Source organism: Salminus brasiliensis, chromosome 10, assembly GCF_030463535.1.
Source record: "Salminus brasiliensis chromosome 10, fSalBra1.hap2, whole genome shotgun sequence".
Lineage (NCBI taxonomy): Eukaryota > Metazoa > Chordata > Actinopteri > Characiformes > Bryconidae > Salminus > Salminus brasiliensis.
In genome coordinates, this window is record NC_132887.1 from 34773768 (window position 1) to 34795817 (window position 22050).

The 22050-nt window shown below is 40.9% G+C and overlaps 1 protein-coding gene across 2 annotated transcripts in view; it reads right to left on the reverse strand.

Annotated features, from left to right (window-relative positions):
- ptpreb (protein tyrosine phosphatase receptor type Eb) overlaps positions 1 to 21734 on the reverse strand; it is a 41758-nt gene extending 20024 nt beyond the window's left edge. Inside the window, exons 1-2 of one of the 2 annotated variants that reach the window (XM_072689927.1) lie at positions 21590 to 21734; positions 3128 to 3333 (exon numbers count right to left, since the gene is read on the reverse strand). The gene's annotated coding sequence lies outside the window, so the exon portion shown is untranslated. The remainder of the gene's footprint in view (positions 1 to 3127; positions 3334 to 21589) is intronic. The other variant, XM_072689928.1, reaches the window with a different exon arrangement.
- Between the last annotated feature and the right edge of the window lie 316 nt (positions 21735 to 22050).

The window sequence follows — 22050 nt, forward strand, 5'->3', positions numbered from 1 at the left end:
GATATTCCTCTCATTCGAGTTCCTGAGCGCTATTCTAAGAAACGACACTATTCTCAGGTTCCCTTTGTCTTGTAAAGACTGTGTATGAACTCAAGAAGTACTGCTTTCATTATACAGTTATACAGTATACATTATTTAGTATCATTTAACAGTGCTTATTGCTAGCGCTGGCAATTTTGGGTGTGTAGAGGCTGGTATTGAAACATTCCTGTTATTCCAGGCTGCTAGAAGGGCTGGGCCAAACGGATGCAGTTGTGCCAGGGCTGGTGCAAGCAAGTGATGGGACTTGGAAAGCCTGACTAGAAGGTTATTTTCAAGCTGTTGTGCTGTTAAGCTAATGTGAAACGGTTCATTTTTAAATTTAATTGAATTTTAACCAACGCTTTACAATATTTCACTTTGAATTTGAGCAAATTACCATACAAACAGTTTAAATACTGTGTATCTCCCAATGAAGTTCAGCACATATAGTCCCAAGATGAGAAGGACTGCTGACTTGACAGTTGTCCAGAAAATGATAATCGACACCCTCCACAAGGAGGATAAGCCACCGAAGGACACTGCTGAAAAGGCTGGCTGTTCCGGGTGCTTGAGTATCAATTCAGCATATTCAGCTTGAGGGCTGGTGCATCAAGAGCCACCACACAAAGACGTCTCCAGGAACTTCAGGAAAGGGGCTACCACTGCCCTCATCCCTCATATCAACCACTCCTGAATCAGAGGCAATGTCAGAGGCAAGCGCCTGACCTGGGAGTGGAGTGCTGCTCAGTGGTCCAATGTCTTTTTTTCAGGTGAAAGTAAATATTCAAGGTTCTAGAGTTCGGAGGACGATTAGAGTGGCTCAGAATTCAAGGTGAAGTGTGAAGCTGGTTTGGGGTGCCAGGTCATCTGCAGGTGTCGGTCCACTGTGTTTTAGCAAGTCCAAAGTCAACACAGCTGCCTACAAGGAGATTTTAGGGGTTGATACGCCTTCATCTGACAGGTTTTATGAAGATTGTCTTTTCCAGCCGACTCTCTGGATCTGAACCCTATAGAGAATCCATGGGGTATTGTCAAGAGTAAGATGAGAAACAAAGACCCAGCAATACAGAAGAGCTGAAGGCCATTATTGAGCCACAAGCTGACTGCCGCTATGCAGTAAAAGAACCCCAACCAAGTATTAAGTGTATAAATGAACATGCTTGTTAGAAGCTGGACATGTGTGTATTGTACAGAATCCATTCCAGTCTTATCTTATGAAATATTCTAATAATTTGAGATTCTGGGTCTCTGATTTCCAAGAGCATTTATTTTTGAGGATGATCATACCTTTTAAATGTTGTGGATTAAGAATAAAAGTGTTTGATTTTGCTGCAACATGGAAGTCTGTCTGCATTTCTCAGCGCTCGTCATGAAATTGGCATTAGTGTGCATCCAGGTTTTCCAGGTCCAAATGCGATTTCAAATCGTAAACACTACCACTGCTGCCATCTGTGCTTAAAGCTGGCTGGCATGAAAATAGAGCCCAAATGGCACAACACACTTCTATTGACTTCTGCCATCCGCTGCATGTTATTATATGTAAGCTTTTGCCATTTCACCTGCCTCACAATGACTTTTCAAAGAGGTGAAAAGAGAACAGGGGTGGGCTTCATTAATCCCACCATAATCTGGAGTGGAAAAGGCCTCCACCATTTCCTGGAACTCAGTCACAGTGCTGAAGCAGATGCTGGCTGATGCAATCATCACTGACACAATTGTGTTAATACACACACATGCCCTTGCAGACATGCATTCCAGAGCTAGAGCGATATATTGGTTGGCTTATAATATGAGCCAATACTGGATTTATTGGTATTGATAATGCCATCCATTTTTATTTTCTGAATAATTTTAGTGAGGTGTAAAAGTGATTCAGAGGGGTTTGATGTTAAAGGCTTTAGTAGCTCATTTATACTCCCTATACGCACAAAAAAAAACTGTGTCTGTCTTAAATGATACTTTTACACGTCTGTTATGTTGGCATTGATGTAAAGCAATACATCCAGTAGAGGGCAGTATAGAGGCAAAACATGGCGAGCATGAAATATACGGCTTGGGTAGGTTTAATGCTAATAACGTGTCCCGCAGTATTTAAAAACGTTGCCGGTATCTGAAAATGAGGACGATATTTCAAAATAATCCGATTTCTGTTATTGTCTATCTAGTTACAGCAAAATAAGCCTATTCCCCCATGTGCATTAAAAGGGAGCTCTGAAAACAGGTGGTACAAATCCTAGCCCACCAGAGTTGCGAATTGCTGACGCGCGGAGCACGTTTTAAAGGGAGATGAAGCAAACCTGGATACCAAATGTGCCTGAAAACACTCCTAAGACCATTCCCTGGACTCATCAGGTCATCTGCTGGTGTCGGCCCACTGTGTTTTAGCAAGTCCAAAGTCAACACAGCTGCCTACCAGGAGATTTTAGAGCTCTATATGCCTTCATCTGACAGGCTTTATCCAGATGCAGATTTCCTTTTCCAGCAGGACCATAACTAATACCAAATGGTTTGCTGACCATGATCTTACCGCACTTGATTGGCCAGCCAACTCTCTGGATCTGAACCTGGATACCAAATGTGCCTGAAAACACTCCTAAGACCATTCCCTGGACTCTGCGTGCTGAGCTTTGCTGCTTTATCCTCTAAACATGTGTTTAACACTTCATGAATATAAAAGGGTGCTTGTCCATTTCATTTTTTTTTACCCTGTGAGCAAACTGAATGTGGTTGAGGCGGTACATTAGACACAGTAGAACCATTTACACTACTTGTGCTATTTCAGGTAATACCGTCTCCCGCAGTAATACATACCAACCAGGCCTAACTGTGAAGGAGGACATATTAATGTACTTACTTAAAAAAAAAAACAATTGGGTTTCAATAGGTTGTTTGTAGAGGCATTTCAGACATCTTGTTACCATTCTGACTAGTAAAGATGACATCAAACTCAAGGCACTTCACTTGACAAGAAAATACTATATTCTTTGTCATTAAATAAAGCTTTAATTGTCCCCACAAACCATGAATAGCTTTTCCAAATCAGCATTATTACCAAATATTTTATACTGGTCTCGCTCTGATGTCCAAGTAAGACCAGAGTACTCACAGAGGTGATCCAAACCAGTGATGTCTCGTCTGGAGTCAACTTCCTAGTCCATAGCAGTTTACTGCTCACTGCTATTTTTTTTGGGTACTAGACTGAAAAGTCAGCTGGCTTCATAATGTCTGTCCGTTCGCTTCCTCTTTTCACTTCTAGGTAATGTACTTCCTCAGGTGGTTGTCCTGTCTACTCTGGGTATGACAGCCATAACCCTGGAAAGGTGAAGAAGAGAAATATGAATACATGTATAGTCTTAGCGTACAAATATAATAAAAATATTATAATACAAATATGAAGGACATAAAACACGTTCTTCAAGAGAAGTGCAGAATGTTTTCTGGTGGAACAGAGGCATGGGCACAATTGGTCAAAATTTCTTAAACCAGAGCTTGAAGGGTAAAAGATGGCCTGATTAGGTAATTTGTCATATTTATTGAATATTTTTTTGTTACTTAGAATTTTTGGAAACTGGGAACGGATCTGAAGCAAATGTCTTAATAATTTGACTAATTATTTGTGGCTAATAATACAATATACACCATGATACATTATATGCTTTTTTAGTTCCGATACGATACCGATACATAAACTTTGCACATTGGTCGATACCCGATACTAATCCGATACCATTGCTGAAATAAATTAAACCGTATACCTCCCCATGTGTGAGAGACTTAAACATTACTTTACTAACTTTGCAAAACAAAATAGGACAATATAAATGTCCTACATTGTGATTTATTTGACACTGAAATAATAAACAACTGAGCTGGAACTTGACACAACATTCAAATTAAAAATAAAAAAACTTCAAACTTCTTAAAATATATTAAAATAAATCAAATGTATCAGCCAAAACTGAAAATGAGTAGCTTCCCTTTGTCAAACACACAGTCAGTCAATCTAATTTTAAATATTTAGTGTAAACAGTGATTCGAAATTAAATCTAGCAGCTGAACCTGAGAATCAATAAGTAACTCGGCCAAACGTCCAAGCAGTAATCAAACATTTAGTGCAGTTTATTTAAATTAAAGTAAAATGATTGGTTCAATGGATCGACCGATTTATCCAATCCCTGATCCAGCTGATTTTGTTAATATCAGGACCGATATCCCGTCCTAATATCGGATTGGTGCATCCCTAGTCACAATACAACAGAGTACGCTTTTGTGAATTTCTCATGGATATCAGTATCTGTAGAACACAGACCAGTGTTTTATTATAAAGACAGCAAACGTTGTCCTGTTTAACTGCAACACAATATGCCAAATACTGAATAAAAATAACTGCACAGTTTTATCACAGTATTTTTAAGGTTTAACACTAATGGTTCTTTTGTTTCTCCGTTCCAACTGATGAGATGGCAGTTGGACCAATTTGTGGAACGATATTGTGAACATTTCTGCAAGTATCGCACTTGATGTTTTGCACTTGATCTTGCATGCACTGATCTTCTGGGGTCTATCCACAGATTCTCAATAATGTTTTGGCTGGAGAACTACGAGTACTCTGAGGTGTGTTCAGGATCATTATACTGCCATCTTCTTTTCATCTTCAGCTTTGTGACAGATGTGATGTTTGCAACATGCATCACCAACAGTCTATTTGACTACGATTTTGATCAACAGAGTCGATTCGTCGCTGCACCCCTAGGTCAGAGTCTAAGTGGGACATGTGTTATATGTTATATGCATACAGTTACATAAGCAGCTTATGCTCCTGCTTAGGGTTAGGATATATAGTAGGCAGTCAGTTAAAGGTGATGTTTGTGCAGGCATAAAGATCTGAGACACTTTGACAAGGGCCAAATTGTAATGGCTACATGATTGGATCAGAACATCTCCAAAACAGCAGGTCTTGTGGGGTGTCCTGGGTATGCAATGGTCAGTACCTTGCAAAAGCTGCCCAAGAAAAGACAAACAGAAAATCGGTGACAGAGTAATGGGCACCCAAAGCTCACGGATCTGCTCTATGAAGGCCCCACCTCACAATTTAAAGGACTTAAAGGATCTGCTGCCAACATTTTAGTGTCAGACACCAGAGAACAACCTTCAGAGGTCTTTTGAAGTCAATGGCCCGAATACTCAGAGCGGGTCACTCATCAGGTTACACGACAGATGCATTTTATAGAAAATACAAATGGAATCTGGCCAAAGTATATCCAGATAAAATCCAGACATGGAAAACGTGTTGACGTAAGGTGCAAACCCCCAAAAAATGACTACACACTTAACTTTTAACTCACTGCACTGTACATAATGTGTCTGCATAAGATCACTGCATTGCAGAAGTGCCTGGCAACCCACACAAGGTTGAGGTTAAGTGCTCCCATTAAATACTTAATAGTCTACAGTCAAATAGGGCCATTCAGATCCATGCTCGGTATCCTTGACCACAATGCAGGACAGTGGGCTGATTTCCGCCTCTGCAGTCACTGTGGCAGGTAAAATGTTGTAGAGGCGAAATATGATATAATTCATGACTTAAGCACAGTAAAGTCAATGTCACACAGTATACAGAATTATTCATCTCTGAATGCCCCAGCGACAGCATCTCAGTACCCTCCAATATTAATGGTGCTCTTGATTAAAGATGAATATGAAAATATGAATATTTGGATAGATCTTTATGCTGTTTTAGCCAGATATTGTCTTATTACACAGATAAATTCACCTTTTGTAAAAAACCTGAGTACCACTGATGCCGTAAAGCTCATTTCCGCTGGACTGTTAAGCGCCAAGCTAGTGCTGGTGTATATTTACAGGGTTTAATAACCATTAAAGGAAAGGGTAAGGTAGGCATGGTCATTTTGCTGACAGCTAATGAAAGTAAATGGTCACCAATTACATTTGCTTAAATGATGTCATGCTAACTGGTGAATACTAGCTTCACTTTTTCCTTTCTGATACGGATATCAGATTTTCAAGCATCTGCCAATAGGGAATAGTGATACAGATACCAACTCTGACTGATACTCGAAAAGACTGAAAGATAAAGTATGCAAACAAAAATGTTCCATCTAAAAGAAAAATGGTAGGGTAAGTAGGGTGCCAGTAAGCTTTGTGCTATAGTTGCTGAAAAACATACTGAGAAACATAGTGTTCTGAAACACAGTGTACAGTTAAATGCAGACATTTAAAGCGTCAGAAAATACAGTGGAATATTCTTTACTTGGTATGATGCAGTTTTACCGTGAATCCTTCAGTAAAGCCTCTGACCTCTGATTATTACTAGAGTAGCCTGCTAATGAGTTGCTCAGCCCAGGTAAGCAATGTTTCACTTCATATACACTTTTACTTTGTCATCTAAAAACTATTTTTAATAACAAATACTTCATGAAACAGGCCTGCTTTACAAGATCCTAGTGTGAGTGTCCTCCTTTTCAGCGATGAACACAAAAGCGAAGAATAGCTTCACCTTCAGAAAAATGTTTAGACAGTTAAACAGGCTTTATAATAACCTGTCAAATAAGTCAATTACTAAATAAATTCAGTAAGAACATAAATGCTGAGTACACATTTAATTATATTATATACAATTATTATATACAATCATTTCTGATTGTTGGCCGTAAGTATGAGTGAGAGTCTGATATGCAGAGCCTTGAAAACTAAAAAGAAGTCCTACCTCACAGCTAAGTCTACATCCCTGACCTCAATGTGCGTGTCTGACGTAAAACCGAGCTCGTCATTGCAGGCCGTGTCAGGCCCCTGAACAGGTCAAGCAAATGCAGATCGTATCAGAGAAGCTGTCAGTCAAGGCCGAGCGATTGTGTTCCAGACGCTCGGCTGGAGAGAGCCGACAGCAGAACACAGTGGATAGTCCAGGGCTCATGGATCCAGTGTATGTATGGGGGGGGGATTAAGCATGTGATAAATGTCTGTGTTAGAGAAGAGAAGAGAGTGATCCAGTGTTTTTGTTCAGGGAATATAGTAATGAAAAGGCCAGCCTAGGTGAATCTAGGGACAAGCACAGCCAGAACTGAATATTGGTACAGTATGGGTTCGTGTTGCACTGAGACCGTATCGGCACTTTTACACAGAGAGCACAGATACCGTGAAGCATACTGACTTTTTTAATATAGAACATTAGTTATGAAACCAAATGTTTAAACAATCAGCAAAAGCCAGTCATAAATAGTGATTACCATTAAACATTATACATTATAAATTATACATTTAATGGAACTTTTAGCACTTTCTCTTTCACACACACTGAAGTTTAGTACCTTTTTTTTGGCTTGGCTTTTTTTCACTGCTTTGAAATATAAATTTTAAACACAGATTAAAAAGCTGTTTGGTCGAGCTTAGCAAGACTATGCTTTCCTACATTCTGCATTGTGGCTATTTCTGTTTTTTCATAGCTCTGAAAGTTCTCAAATATGCAGTTCCTCAAGCAGTAAATGCTGTACTTTTAAACCTCATGATATAAAAAACAACCTGTAAAAAGTGGGACACTATAACTTTCAGGATTTACACCCGTCTATATTCAGTATAGTCAGAGTTTGTATCGGTATTGGTACTCAGAATCGGCACATGCTTGAAAATCTGGCATCGGTATGGAAAAAGTGACATCGGCGTGTTCCCTGATTATTAATATTATCGTGATCCATTCTGGACCATGGATGTTGGCATGTGTTTCACAGATCCAGCGTGGGACCATTCTGGCTTTAAGCCGAATAAAAAGATTGGTTTTCATTTATTCACGTTTTATTTATTCACAATATTTTAACATTTTCTATATTCCAGTTCCAGTGTCTAAATATTCTTAATAATTAATAAAGTTAATAAAGATTGTTGCTCTTTTAAAGGCCGTAATTGCATTATTATGCCATTATATCATCATTTTATCAGTGGCATTAAATAGTCTTTAAATGACAATAATATTGTTAAAGAAGTAATATCACAATTATTTCTGGGAGCGTTCTTCAACCAAAAATAATTAATTACATAAGTTGCATAACTCTTAACATGGTAATTTTAGCTCATTGATAAAAAAAAAAAAAAAAAAGTGGCTATCAACTGGTTATCTTTTAAGTTGGCTGTCTCTTAACTCGTTAGCTAACGGTTTAATGACCCTGTTGATGCGAGATGACTGTTGTGAATTTGTCCAGAAGGAGAGAGAGCCTGTTTCATAAGCTCTCTCGACCTGACTGAAGAAAACACAGCCATTTGTGATTAGCTGCACGTCTTTCAGCTGATGACTAACGCTCGTCTCTACCCATGTGTTGTCTGTAGACGACGCATTACAGCATTAGAATGATAATCCTAATGCCGCTGTACGGCTGCGTCTTCCGTCACTACCTTCTCTTTACTCATCTGTGATTTAGACGTGCATCACAGCAGTTGTGGCGTCAGCGGTGCCTTTTTAACGTGACGAGATTTCCAATGTTTTAAACACCTGCTTTATTGGCTAGCGCACTGGATCATGTAATAGACGAGGTTGTCTTGTACTTTACAGCAAGGGCCTGATGGCTCGCTAATCTATCTAAAGTCAGGCTCATTCAAGTCAAGCTTATTAGTTAGCTTTGTGTGGCAGAGAAAACTGACTAGTTTGGCACACTTCTGCACCGCCTAAAGGACCAGGGACACTAGTGTTTGTCTGCAAATGTTCTGCTTCCTTCCCTTGACTGTAAATAAACTCATAAAAGACACCGCACATCCAATCAGTTGGGAGGATTCGAGTAAGCCAGCATGCTGATTGCTAAGTCAGCTCTACTCAGATGAGGAGCTAAACCACACTGCCACCAACCATAACCGGTGCCTTCTCTTCCATACTAAACTCAGTGTGTACTAAAGGTCAGGTTCTATACTGGAGAGAGGGAGGATGTCACGATTCAGTTATACTGCCCCCAATCCGATCAGAGTATCTAAATGCTGAAAAAGTCTGATCTGATTAGCCACACGTTCCAAATTTCGTCAGTCTTATATATATATATATATATATATATATATATATATATATATATATATATATATATATAAATTTGACCCAAACTCAGTCAAAGCTACTGTAGAATGTGTAAAACTAACGAGCGTCTTGGGAAAGCACACGTCCCCAATCTAATCAGAGTATTTAAAAAATCTTTAAAAATCTGATTTGATTAGCCACACCATTTGGCTGTGCGTTCCGGGAGAAAATATATTGTCAGTCTGTCCATTTTGTCTTTAGCTACTTTAGAAAGTGTAAAACTTACAAGCCTCTCGGGGAATCATACATGTCCCCAATCTAATCTGAGTATCTAAATGCTGAAAAAGTCTGATTCGATTAGCAACAACATTTAGCTGTGTGTTAAGTGCCCCCCCAACCCCAATTTTGGACCCATGCTCAGCCAAAGCTACTGTAGAATGTGTAAAACTAACAAGCCTCTTGGGGAAGCACACGTCCCCAATCCAATCTGAGTATCTAAATGCAGAAAAAATCTGATTCCATTAGCTACAACATTTAGCTGTGCGTGAAATGCCCCCCCAACCCCAATTTTTGACCCATGCTCAACCAAAGCTACTGTAGAATGTGTTAAACTAACAAGCCTCTTGGGGAATCATACATCTGAAAAATGCTTTTAGTGAACTATTACTACTATTCATGTGACACTCTGGACAGACATTTTGTTTGGTAGCAGACCAATGAGCATCTTAATGAGGTCTGACTGTCCTCCCTCATCATTCTAAAGATATGAGTTGACATGCTGACCATGGAGTTCCCACCGGCATTTCCACCATGGTTTCTGGTTCTAACCAGTGTACTTCCAGACATGTGTTTGGTGGCATGGGCAAAAATGGCAAAGTTTAGACAAACATCTGGAGGAAAAGCAATTCCCACAACTGAAGCGCCAGTTTTACTGTAACACTTCTCACTGCTGCAAGCCGTAAATCTGCTACAACACTGTGGGGAAAAACAAAGGATCGGGGGGACTGAGTAGAGCTTACAATGGCTGATTTCCAATCCATTACAACATGCCTGGTATACAGTCGGTATACAGCAAACAGCCCATAACATTAGCATCACTCACAGGTGAAATAAGAAAAACTTCTCTTCATCTACAGTGGCATCTGTCAAGGGGTGGAACAGATTAGGCAGCAAGTAAACAGACAATTCTTGAAGGTAATGCGTTAAAAGCAGGAAAAATGGCCGAGCATAAGAATGGGGCAGAACATCAGGCAGTGGTATGTAGTGGTCAGTACCTACCAAAAATGCTCCAAGAAAGGACAATCAGTGAATCGACGACAGGATCATGGGCACCTAAGGCTCATTGATTCATGGAGGCCCCACCTCAGAACTTAAGGGACTTAAAGGGCATCTGCTGGTAACCTCTCAATGCCAGATACCACAGGACGCCTACAGAGGTCTTGCGGAGTCCATGCCTCAAATAATCAGATCTGTTGTGGCGGCACAATATTATTTCTAGAAATCTCTAAATAGAATATCTATATGGAGTTCAAACCACGGAGAAAAGTAAAAATAGGCAAAAAAGGAGATACATGTTTTTCATATATCTAAAAATATTAATGTTAATATTATAAGCATTTGATAAGCGATATTTCCTTCTGAACCACCAACACCTACACACAAAACACACCTGGGCAGTTTGCTGTAGGGATGCATGATTATTTCAGAATAGGCATCAGTACGTTATATATATATATATATATATATATATATATATATATATATATATATATATATATATATGTATACACACACACACAGTAAATATATATAGAATTTCAACACTGGTACAGAATGGGTGGCAACCCAAGCCATTTCTTATATATTTACTGTGTGTGTGTGTGTGTGTATATATATATATGTATATATATATATATATATATATATATATATATATATATATATATATATACATACACACACACACACACACACACATAGTAAATACATTGAATTTCGCCACTGGCACAGAATTGGTGGCAACCCTAGCCATTTACCTATGGGACCCAACTGATCGACTGGGTAGGAGCACCACTACTTGGTGGGCGGAGCCATCAAGGCAAATGTAAAACATAAATGACATATGCTCATTTATGTGGCCGTCAAAACTTTGGATAACACAACAGCCCCAGCTGAGCAGAACCTGTGCAACCGATTAAACTTTAATCCAGGACGTGTCATCCAACAGCACTCCGTCGCTTCATTTATTCATGTCAGTCAAAATCTAAGAGCAGCCAACTACAACACTGGGCTAACTTCCCGAGACCTTTAGCCTCCCCGTTAAGAGAGAGACACTTTCCCTGACTGGTTACTTTCTTTAACCAATGAAATCTCAGTCTGGGAACGTGTCAGGTCTGGAAGGCTAAGAGCGAAGAGTCTATGAATAACTCCGGGGTAGAGCCTGTTCTGAAAAGTGAAGTGCAGTGTAGGTATTAAAATAATTCATACCTCTGAATCAAGCTGCGTTCGCTCTGCTCGCAGAAATCAGGCAAATGTTTTCCATGCCTCGGCGAGCACTCCGGCTTTTCTTACAGTCGAGAGGGTACGGGAGCTACTGTTAATGTTCGGCGCAGGGCTGGAGGCAGGCTTTCATGACAAACTTTCATGAAATAATCATAAACCCAGAGTAGCGGAAAGAAAAAGAGGAGAACAAAAAAAAAGTTCTCAGCTCCAGGAGGGAGCAGACAGGACTCTATCCACAACGACTCGTCAAAGACTTTCCCTTGCATTGCCGAAGTACCCTGCAGATCATTCATGGAAGAACATGTTAACTCCTATGTCTACTGCAGCCTGATCTTAAACGTGTAAACATTTGTTAAACAAAGCCTGATGCAGGACAGCTAAAATACTGAAGCAGTAGAAGCAAAGACTGACTGTAGACAACGATTACACAACGACCAAACTTGAGGGCTTGAGTGATGGGATGTTTTCAGCAATATGAACATTTGCCTTATCTTCAGTCACGTAGCACGAATCTATTCAGTATTTTAAATACACTATATGGGCAAAAGTATTGGGACACCTGCTCATTCATTGTTTCCATCAAAAGTCAATGTATTAAAAAAAAAAAAAGAGTTGATCCTGTCTCTACTGTCCAAGGGTCAAGGCTTTCTACTAGATTCTGAAGCACTGCTCTAAAAATTTGATTAAATTCAGCGATAAGAGGGTAAATGAGGTCAGGATGCGGGACGATCACCACCCCACCTCATCCCCAACTCATCCCAAAAGTACTGAATGGAGCACCATCCATCATTCCAGAAAACGCCTTCCTGTGGGGCTTTATACCACTCTACCTCACACCTGGCATGGAACTGACAGGCTTCCAAAAGGTTTGTGTTTCTGTTCCAGAGAGTCTTATTCTATTGGCAATACTGCACATCTGTGTGCTGAATCTGAATTTGTTTAGGGTACATTTGGCAGCACTGTACTGACTGACTACCCACCCAGGAGATGCAAGGCCAATTGTGCTCTCTCAGGACCCTGGCTGCTGATGGCTATCATCATGACCGGAATTCGAACCAGCGATCCTCTGGTCATAGTGACAGTGCCTTATTCCACTGGATCATTCAGGGCTTCTACCACAACTGCTCTGCTCTGCTTTACCAGAAATTGCGTTGCCCTCTAGTGCACTCAGAATAAAAAAATACAGGGTTAACTGCAATGGAATGGTGTAGTCCATAGAGTTTGTCTAAATGTCCAAATGTTTGGGGACACCCCCCCACTAATGAGTGCATTCAGCTACCTTTAGGTCGCACCCATTGCTGACACAGCTTGTCTGGTCCATGTAGAGAAGTACTGTCAATCAAATAAGACTCTCTGGAGCAGATAAACATGATCCTATTGGCACCATGTTGCCTAATGCCATGCATGGGCTAGAGGGGTATAAAGCCCCCTAGCAGTGGAAGAACTGTGTTCTCTGAAATGATGGTGCCTCGTCCAATACTTTTGGGATGGGTCGGTGATCACCCAATATCTTGACTAATCTTCACTATTGCTCTTGTCGCAATGGTCCAAAATCTAGCAGAAAGCATTTTCCCCTGGACATTAGAGACATTTACAGCAACAAAAGCAGGTTCAACTTATAAGCATAGCCATGTGTCAGATCAGGTAGTGTCTGAAGTGTAGAATTTAGTACCCTATATTACTGATTTATACAGTGAGGGAATAGCAGGTAGGGTACAGTTGTGGTGTGCATCGAGCTGCTCACATTTACATTAATAAATGAGAAGTGAGTAGCTATCCCATTTTCATGTTTTCAGAAACTGGGCCTTCCCTAAACACATTAACGCAGTTATTCGGGCCAAAGATAAACCTACAAAGAATTTTTTTATTAAAAGCATGTTTGCACTAAACTACATGTGTCCGAACACTTTTAGAAAGATAATGCGTATCCCAGGATAGCGAGGAAAATGAGTTCATGATTGAGTTGCCTTGATTGCCCTTCTCTCATCTTAATAGCGTTAGGGTCAGGACTTCCTCTTTAGTTTATTTAGCTTGTTTGCTTTGGGACATTGTCGGCCCAAATCTCTTCAGCTTGAGGTCATGGACTGCTGCACTTACACTGTCCTGTAAAGTGTGTACATACACATTTGCATTCACTGTTCCTTCAGTGACTACAAGCCATCCAGTCCCTGAGGCCAGAGAACAGCAGCCCCACACTATGATCTGTCCACAGAACATCTTTCCAGACGTATTGTGGAACATACAGGTGGTCTTAGGCCAATTTGATAACAGAGGACCACAGGACCACCACAGAGCAGGTATTATATGGGTGGGACACTGATATGGTGTTGGTGTGTTAGTGTGTTCCGCTGGCACAAGTGGATCAGATGCAGCAGTGCTGCTGGAGTTTGTAAACAGCCTGAAAACAGTCGAAAACACTCAAAGACCATCAAGACAAACGCCAAGATTACTCAACTGTATCCTCTAAACAGGTGTGATCTGAGGGTCAGTTTGCTGGAACACGGCCTACGCTGTGGTGTTTAGCCAGCAAGTTAACTTATCTAAGCCTGGATAGCCAGCAGCAAGTCCAAACACTGCAGATCCGTGGCTCACAGTCTCTCATTTTGCCTTTCTGTTCCTCCCAACACCAACTTTTAGCTCTCTGACATAAGTTTTTATCGTCAACACTTGACGGTCAGTAGCTCAACAGCAACTGCACTAGGCTGTCGGATACTTGGTGGAGCCGAGTAACATTTAAAATGGCAAGACTGACGGTTTAATATTTACAAACTAATTGATTTAAAACTGCAATGTTCACTTTGTTACCCTGTGAACAAACTGAGCGCTGCATTTGGTCATTTTTCGGTTTGAAAATAAGGTGAGATGAGAGTCTATGAAGCCACCTAAGCTCAATACGCAACATTCTTACAGTGTTGTAATGAAATTGAATGAGATTGAATGAGACTCCAACCTAGCTTGTGGTCCAACTTTATATTACAACATTATATGCTGCATTAATTAATACAATAAATGCAGTCATATGCTAAAATGCATAAATGTTAGCGGTTCAAATTGCAGAAGAGCACATTTAAATATTTCTGCACACTTTAGAGCATGCTTTCTATTTCTGTGCATTTCTTATAGCTACGTTTTGTCCCTGCTTATTAAAGCCAGAGAGAAATATGGTGCTACTGATAGAGAGGCATATCAGCATTGATGGAGATGGGTATCGGGCTGATATCAGCAGAAAATGTTGGATCGGATAACAGGAAGAAAGTGAAGCCAATCCAAATTCAGCCTGAAATAGCAAACACACACACAGCGTGTGATGTGATGTTAACTCTGCCCTTCCTTCTGTGGGGTAGTGCAGCGTTGCATGATGTACTTTGAGCACAATGCCCTACTTTTAGATGCTCATCTTCAGTAAAGTGCTTAAGATAAGAACTCCTTTTAAAGCGTAGTAGCTTTTAAGTAAGAAATGTTGGATTATGCTGGTACATGAAGATGTCAATATCAGTGTATTTGGTGTATTAATAAAGTCCGAATTAAGCTGTTAATGAGGCACGTTCTTTCTGGGCCACAGCTCTCACAGCGCTATTGGCTGAATCACACAGATCAGAGCTGTCGGCCCTCTGAGGATCTAAGAGAAACCTACTCTCAAGGCCTGTCACGATTATTACGTTACCGATTAATCGTACAATTTCTGGACGTGACCCCGATAATTTCAGCTGAGCTTGATATTGCTGATTGTGTTTACTTGAGTGTTTTAGCAGAGACGCTGGAATCTGGCTGTGATGCAGGAAGGATCCGGACTGTCTTGCATGCTGCACCTCACCTCAACTCGTGCACAGCGGCAGATACACTGCGTTGGCTGTGTATCTGTCAGCTAATGGCTGTGATCCTCCAAAGACTGCACAGTTCCGGCCAGAAAGTTTGGACGAGTGAGTCCGAATGGACTACAAATGGCATCAAAGCTGCGCTCTACAGCTCTGGTGTGGGAACATTTTGGCTGTAAACCTAACAGACGAGGCGGGCCCATGAATGTGAACGAGGTATGTCGACGTTGTTTAAAAACAGTGGTTTTACTTTATCTAATTGGGATTTTAAAACATTTGATCATATTCCAATTCATGATCAAAAGTGAATTCCTCTTGAAAAGGGTATAACTGCGTTTTGCTATAGTATTATCATTTCATCAGAGTCGTAAAATGCTCCTAAAATGACAAAATTACCGTTTATCGCACTTATTTCTTTGCATTTGTAGAACTGCTGATCTCTAGCAGTATGTCTGTACTGCCATCACTTCAGAATTTGATGAAATGTCACGAAATCGCAGTTACGAAACTCAGTACTCGGACCGTACGCAAAAAGCAAAAGTGTTACTCTGGCTACTGCCGTGATGTTTCTAGACGTCTGGAGTGTTTACCAACATGCTCGGCTTTAAATTACGCTGGCGAGCAAAAGTAATCATGAAAATAATCTCCTTTTAAGTGCATGCCGCCTTAATCCTCCCAGTCACATTCCCTCGGCTAGAAACAAGGTCGCAAGGACAGCACTTACACAGCAGCATTACGAGTGATCCAGGAAAATGCATCTGTACTCCATAATGTTATTATGCCTCCTTTCCTGGACATGCCATCAGTGGGACAAACGTCAAGTCGTTCTTATGACTGGGAGGGATGCGTTAGTAACACTTGGTTTAACGCAACACACACTATTCTGTCTTGAAATAATGTTGCGGTATACAGTGATATTATTTCAAGACAGAATAGCGGTGTGAAAAAAGTGGATAACGTCTAACCATACTCCCTAGCCAACCCCAGTGTGGTGCGGTATATGCGGTATATGGTATTACCGTATTACGTTCACATGTGGCGTCCATATAATCTGTTCATTCCTTATTTTAAAACAGAAAAATGACCAAATATAAAGAGCTCTGTGTAACTCAAAGGAAGCACGTGCCAGCCTTCACCCTGCTACTGCTGGTAGCGGCAGAATTCGCCAAACTAAAGCGTGTTCCTTACTGCTGTGTATTCGCTGTGGTTTCGAGCGATTACTGACTGCAAACACGTTTTTAGTGCCTTCAGGAGAAGCTTTAGTATCTTCCTTTTTGGAAAATTATCTTGTAGCAATAGCATATTAGGTGCCACATGCAAATTTTTCTCTCAACTACACGGTTGAGATTAGGGATGCGCCGATGCAACCAATTTTTCCTTTCCGATACCGATACCAGATTTTCAAGTATCTGCCGATACAGAGTACCGATACCAACTCAAATACTTAAATACTGTATAGACAGCTATAAATCTATTTTATAGGTTGTACTTTTTTATATCTTATTCCAAAAAAGATATAATAAGCTTGAAAGAACAGCGTTTACTGGTTGAGGAACTGTACATTTGAGAAGTTTCAGAGCTATTAAAAATAAAAATTGCCACAATGCAGAAAACATAATCTGGCTTCTATTGACCAAACAACTTTTGAACTGGTGTTTAAAATCCATATTTCAGAGCAGTGAACAGATACCAATTTGTAGCAATTTCACGTTCAGGTTCTGAGGTAAAAAGGTACTAAACTTCAGCGTATGGCCTTTAAACAAACCTAAAAAACACCACATAGAAACAAAAAAAAGTGTAAAATGTAAAAGTTCATTAAATGTCTGTTTAATGGTAATAACTTTATGACTTTATGCTTTTACTGGTTGTTTAAACGTTTGGTTAATAGTAAAGTATGCAACCAAAAATGTTCTAAGGAGGGCGTCAGTAAGCTTTGTGGTATCTGTGCTCTCTATTGCCGATACTAATACTGTGTGTAAGTGCCAGTATCGGTGCTGATACTAATATCGGTGCAACACTACTTGCACTACACAAAAAACAGTTATTAGTGTATGTTAGTTAGTTAGTTAGTATAGAATTAGTGTTAATTATAGAACCGCATGTGTGTTACTACTGTATTTGTCCAAAGTGCAGTTGAACGCATAGCACTGGGCTAAAGTTACTGTTCCCTACCAGCACAAAAGATGCCTTTCAACAATGAAGACATAACACACATGAACGCAAGCTGAATAAAGACCAGAGGTTCCATGCAGTAGTGGTGTTCGCCTGGCTTGGCGTCGGGGTGTGTATGACCGATTGTTAAAGGCCACACCACGCCCTGCTGTGATGTATGGCTTTGTCAGAAATGAAAAGGATGAGCGATGATGAAAGCCGCAGCTGTACAATGCCATCGGATCATTATTTGCTGTTCAGTCCAGTCACGCTCAAAAAAGATTAAACCCAGGGGGGCTTTGCATCTGACGAGCAGACATCACGGAGATAAAAAAACTAAACAGGCTCTTCTTTACATTTTTCCATCTTTACTCACTGCAATGTCAGTTGCTCATCAGACGCAAAACTTCTCGGGTTTAATCTTCTGCCTTAATCTCTAAAAATAGCGGCACGTCATAGAAAACAAGTTAATCCTGAGCAACAGTCCTAAAGACCTTCAATAAGCTTTTAAGAAATAATTGAGATGGAGGAATAGCAACATAAAATATGATTAGTCAGAATATAGGTGTTTTGCATAGTTCAGATTTCAAATAATATTTCAGGTAATAAAAGCAGCCAGTTTAGAGAAGGTGGAAATTATGGAAATGTGCTTAATAAATTAACATGTGGGCCTTATGTGGGATATGAGGCCTTAAACCCTTCTATAAGGGTTATATCTAGGACTGGGTAAAAGACTTTAAACAATATTTATCACAATACATGTAATAATAAACATCAGTAGTGACAGATTCTTAAAAACTACTGTTCAGATACTCTCCCGTCCTGAGTACAGTATTTATTCTAAATCAGTCTAAGTACGCTGTCTGTAATGAAACCTGCAGCTGATCAGTGTTCATTAAGCACTAACAGCATCCTCCATATGCTTAGAAAAGCATCTTGTGCATCACTATCACAAGTTTATCATGATACGATAAAGTAGAGCTGGGCGATATGACGATATTTTATCATATCGTGATGAATTTTGTCATCATGATAATAAGCTTTTCTCATATTCAGCATATTGAGGATATGGTTAGTGCTTAATAAACACTGATCAGCTGCAGGTTTCATTACTAACTGTATAACTAGACTGGGTTAATTAGATTAAGTGCAGCAGATGTTGAAAACAAATCACTGCATTTAGTACAGGAGAGTATCTGAACAGTAGTTTATAAGAATCTGTGGCTGCTGATGTGTTTAGTCTGTGATTATATGGATCATGATAAATTTCGTGTTGCAAAAAAAGTCTTTAAATATAGTGATGTAGTATTTTTACCATATCGCCTAGCCCTACGATAAAGTATCGTCATGTAGCCCAGCTCTAAGCAATACCTCACTAGCATTTGCTTAATATGTAATAAACATGAGCTAAAAAAAAAAGGCTTGAGTAAAAATATAAGCCACATGTTACTCACACCGTTTTGTTACTCCACCTGAGAGAAACTAATTCTGGATGAATGGACCAATAGAAATGTTCCAAAATGACTCGGAATAAACTTATTTTACATTGACTTCCATTGGAAGTTGAGAGGGTTATTTTGAGATGCATGTTTTTCATTGGACAGCGACGATATACATGTATAACAGCACAAATGTTCAAAATACTTTATTCTACAAGAACATCTGTCTCATACATCTTTAAATAAGCTTTAAGAGATGAAGCTAAAGGAGCCCGCAGGGACATTCAATTCTATTCCCTTAAAAAAAAAAAAAATGACTGCATTAGATTCAAAACCTTGATGCTTGACTACAAAGCCAAGAACGGACCAGCACCTCCGTACTTGATGGCAATGGTCAAAAGCCGATCCACACCAAGAGCCCTTCCAGCTTCAAGTACGGCTCAGCTCGACCCGCCATCCCTCAAAATCCACGGAAGCCAAGCGTCCAGGCTTTTTTCTGTCCTGCACCAAAGTGGTGGAACGAGCTTCCCCTGGGGGTCCGAACAGTAGAGTCGCTTGCTGTCTTCAAACCCAGACTGAAGACCCACCTTTCCTGAGAGTACTTGGGTGAATAGCAGAGTACTATGGTCACCCTACTGACTTGTGTTTAGTAGTGTCTAGGTATCTTTACATTTTTAGCCTATTCAAACTAGCTGAGGGTTTTGTAAGTTGCTCTGGATAAGAGCGTCTGCTAAATGCCTTAAATGTAAATGCAGAGTTTCTATGGCTCACTGAGAAACTGTACTAGCACTAGTCACTCAGGTCTACATGTCCTACACATGTTTAATTCCTGTGCAAGTGTTTGGTGGAGAACCGCCGAAAAGACAATGCAGGATGCCACACCGCTCATAAAAGAAAGGAGTGGGTTGAGGAGTGAGGGCCCACTACAGGGGGCCTGTGGACAGCAAAGAATGATGTGTTGGAAGCCGTTCATTAAGAACAGGAGTTCATTAAACTAGACACAGGCTTTCTTTAGTTTACAATAGAAGATGCAAAGCTTACTAAATACTCTGACTCTTCAAACCTAGCCCCAACAATCAGCAGCTGTCCTGCTCTCGGAACCGTTCTCACCATACATGGTTTAGGCCTGTGGCGGACCCTGTGTAGGTATGAGCCACTGTAAGTTCTCCGAAAAAGAATATGCTCTGTTCACACGTGGGCTCACTTGAACATTATTAGAGGGGCTGGCAGGATAAAGTCTGGGTCCGGTCCGGTCCAACTGATTTGGACATTTGCTTTCACACATACAGAATCCTCTTCTAATAGCCGTGCCATTCTGAAAGGGGCTCCGGAGAACTGCTCATAGAATTGCTAGAACGGCCAAAGACCTTCAGGAAGATTCAGCAACACCTGAACAAACATGACTTTTCTGAAAGAGTCGTCAGTGGAAAATCTTTCCTGCGTCCTCACCACAAATCTAAGCAAGCCTGATGCTTGGTGGAAAACAAGGGTGCAGAATTTCACGAAGAGAAGAAAACCCTTCCAACTGTTAAGCGTACATGTGGATCGATCATGCTTGGGGCTTGTGTTGCAGCCAGTGGCACGGGGAACGTTTCACTGGTAGAAGGAAGAATGGCTGCCATTAAATTCAGCACCATCTGCAAAAAGGCTGAAGCTGAGGACGGCGTCTACAGCAGGATGGTCCTAAACGCACCTCCAAAATCCACAACTATCTGATAAGGCCCACGCTTTTGGCCCTCATAGTGACCTATCACTGAAATTCTGCGATCGGTCTTTTTGGAATGGGTAAAAACGGGAATAAGAAATGTGATACTTACAGTACTTAAAGTAAGTAGTGGTCATACATTTGATTTCCTTTTGTTATTTTAAAAAATATATATAAAATAACATAACCTAACATATCAAAGACATGCCTTTTTTAATAATCAGGCTATTTTTTCTTGCTTAGTTATTCACAGTAACAACAGTTCTAACACTGGGGATGCTCAGACCCTTAGCAGGTTTCTTCTCTAGTGTTGTGAGGAGCAGACCCGTGTGCTGCCCTTCTCAGCGAGCCAGCATCGCGGCTCAGCTCCGCCTCGCAGGCTGCTCGTCCTCCAGGGTCAACAGCAGTGAGAGGAGGCGGCTCGTCTGCGGCATGAACGCCTACTGCTGGGCCACTGGACTGTGTGTAAACATGCACTGCCTGTTCCACTAACCCACATCCTACCTCCGGCACGCAGGGCAGGGCTATCCCTACTGATGTTCATGCGTTTGAACAGGGCGGTTTTCGCCCTCACATTCACCCTGCGGCGGTCTGTTACACTAGAAAACGTGGCGGCGGGGAGGGCAAACGAAAAACACGGCGCGGTCATTCACTGGTCATGAACCAGGCAGAGAACCACGTCGTCATATTTATCGCCTGTGTTTTGTCCTGGAGGAAATCCTACAAGCTGAATGCAGTGTAATTCACCAGCCGCCTGTTTGTGCTGATGGACACGTTTCACGCGCACACGTTTTCGCCCCCCTAGCCCACAGGCCGCGCGCTCAACGGTAATTCAGCGCAGGCCCGCGGAGGGGAAACCTCCCCCCGTTCGTTTCAGACAGACAGACAGACAGAGGTACAGCCAGTCTCTGACCGTTAAAGTGTCCGTTAAAGAAGCGCTATTTACCTTTACAGCCGCGACGGACTCGCCGAACGGAGTCCTCCAGACGAGCCTATCATCCAGCACTGTGCTGAGCTGAGCTGTGCTGATGTGTGTGTGTGTGTGTGTGTGTGTGGGAGAGGCAGGTGTGTGTGTTTTCCTCCTCTCCGCTCTGCTGTACACTCCGGTGGGCGTGTTTCGTCACACGCTCTGCGTCACGCTAATGTAGGGGGGATAGCTGGCTGGGCCAGTAGTGAATGATTCTGGGGGTCCGAGTCAGGAGCAGGACCCAGACACGCCGAGTCCGAGTCAAGACCAGAAGTCTTAGGACCGAGACCAGACTACGATTTTTAATCATATTTAGTTATAAATAAAAAAAACCTGTTTATTAAATTATATTTGTTGTTAATAAATTAAATTATTTCATTATATATTTTGTAAATATGCACAATTGCTATTAAATATTTGTATATACATTAATAATGATT